A 2,354-nucleotide genomic window follows, 5' to 3' on the forward strand; every position below is an offset into this window, starting at 1 on the left:
AAAAAAATTATCTCTATGAAGAATTTCATTCAGGTTTCAGGCCCCACCATAGCAGAGAAACTGCACTTGTTAAAATTACAAATGACTTGCTTCTTGCGTCAGACCAAGGCTGCATTTCATTGCTAGTTTTGCTTGATCTTAGTGCTGCATTCAACACTATAGATCATGACATACTCATAGATCGATTACAAAACTATACAGGTATTCAAGGGCAGGCTTTAAGATGGTTTAGATGCTACCTGTCCAATCTCTACCACTTTGTTCATTCAAATGGGGAGTCATCTCAAATATCACCATTAAAATATGGAGTACCACAAGGATCTGTCTTAGGTCCTCTGCTATTTTCAATATACATGTACTGAAATTTAGTGACTTTGTTCACAAAGGGTATAACTACTTCTCAATTTTTTTGATAATTTTCATACTTTTTTGGGGGAGATTTTTCACCTTGTTACACTTGTGATGTTCCTGGGCAAAAATGCCCCGGCCTCAAAAAACTGCTTATAAATCACTCATTATGCTATATTATCACCAAAGATTGGATTCAATATTTTTGTCAACTTATTTTCGTTCATTTAGGACTGGTTTTGTATTTATATTTGCTTCTGATTAATCGTAGGCCTCATTTATCTGAGAGTAGGCACCTCATTTTTTGAGTGAAAAAATAATTATGAATAATTTTTATACATATAAATATTGTTGTACCATGAAATGTTCTCGATATGGCAGTGCTGTTTTTTCATGTCACAATGGTCAGATTTGTTGTTGTATGACATTGTCTCTGTATGACAGTGTCAGCGTTATTTTTTGTGACAGTATAAATATTGGTTTGTTGTTCCATGAAATGTTCTCTACATAAGAATCTTAAAGGGATAGTTCACCCAAAAATGAAAATTTACGAAGCTACGAGAATACATTTTGTATGCAAAGAAAACAAAAATAACGACTTAGGCAAATGAGAAAAATGAGCCTCAAGATTAAAAAAAAAAAAATTCAGAATTATTCAATCGAGGTGCAGGAACCACCACTTCACCGAGTTCTTCTGAAATGACTGGAGAACAAAGTAACACTGCCACCTTTTTGGTTAAACCATCAAAACTCCCCTCTCTAACAAAGTACTTATTTAACATTGATGACGACACAATTTTGTTTACGTCTACCTGGTGTAGAAATGACAGTCAAGATCGCCTACCTTACGTTCTACCGTGTAAGGGCCAGAAAAAAGTGCCTGTAACGACGAACCATGGACAGGAAGCAAAGCTAAAACTTGATCTCCCACTGAAAATGATCGCTTTTCAGGCCACTTATCATACCAGGGGCCTCATGTATAAAACTTTCCGTAGATTTCATCCTAAAAGTGCACGTACGCACAAAAGCTAGAACCTGCGCAAAAATCATTTTATAAATCCCTGTCAGCGGAAGATTGTGTGGACATGCATCTCTTCCCCAAAATCACCATATACGGAGCTTACAACGCCTAGTTTTACTATGCATAAACTCATGTGCATATCATTTCCATGCATATTCCCATCCATGTGACACCATGTTTAACACCGTCAAAGGTACAAGACATAAGGAAAATATGACATGCGGACTAAAATGCAATTTGTACAGTACAATACATTAATAAAAAAAATAATAACTTGCTGTCCTTGTCTTGTTTTCGAATAAATATATCAAAATGAATGTAAAAACAATTGTATAAAATACTTCTCAGAGAATCTTTTTAGAATAGAGTGGATCTTTCTTTTCCACTGGCCAAAGCAGTATATCATTGTTTTAAACAAATTAAATGTTTTAGGATATTTAAATAGGCTATAGTTGAATCAGAAATACGGTGTGTGTAAATAAGTGTACATAATTGTCTGACGCGGCGTCACTGACAAAATATTATAAAAAAAAAAGAAACATGCTAATCTTATCGTTTGCTTCAGATTTTATCCTTCAATCACAATGCTATTTTCAAAATGTTCTGAATGTTCGCAAAATAAACACCTCCGTGCAGCCTTAGTTGTGCAGTAGGCTAATATATTCGGACGCATTTAAACTTGCCAGTGGACCGTTCGACCACCGAATCCAGCAGTGTCTGCCACAATATCTAAGTAAGTGCGCATCATTGATGTTCTTGCTAAAAAAATTCTTAACATGAGATCTGCAGTTTAAAGAAAAAATAGTGTGTCTAGCACTCCTCGCTGCCATTAAAACAACATGCAACAAGAAAAGTGATAAAAAAAAACAGCGCATCCACTACAAATATGTCTAAATATCTAATTTCATACGTTTTTGTTTAACTTTTGAATAATGACTTTATGTAATGTCAATGCTTAACTCCATTAATGAGCAGAATATTTAAT

At 34.7% G+C, this 2,354-nt stretch overlaps 1 protein-coding gene across 1 annotated transcript in view; it reads left to right on the top strand.

The window, feature by feature from the left end:
- Positions 1-2,354, top strand: part of LOC107707279 (macrophage mannose receptor 1-like) — a 67,365-nt gene that overhangs the window by 15,411 nt on the left and 49,600 nt on the right. The gene's annotated exons all lie outside the window — the stretch shown is intronic.

Source organism: Sinocyclocheilus rhinocerous, unplaced genomic scaffold (assembly GCF_001515625.1).
Source record: "Sinocyclocheilus rhinocerous isolate Xijiao unplaced genomic scaffold, SAMN03320098_v1.1 scaffold114, whole genome shotgun sequence".
In the NCBI taxonomy this organism is placed as follows: Eukaryota; Metazoa; Chordata; class Actinopteri; order Cypriniformes; family Cyprinidae; genus Sinocyclocheilus; species Sinocyclocheilus rhinocerous.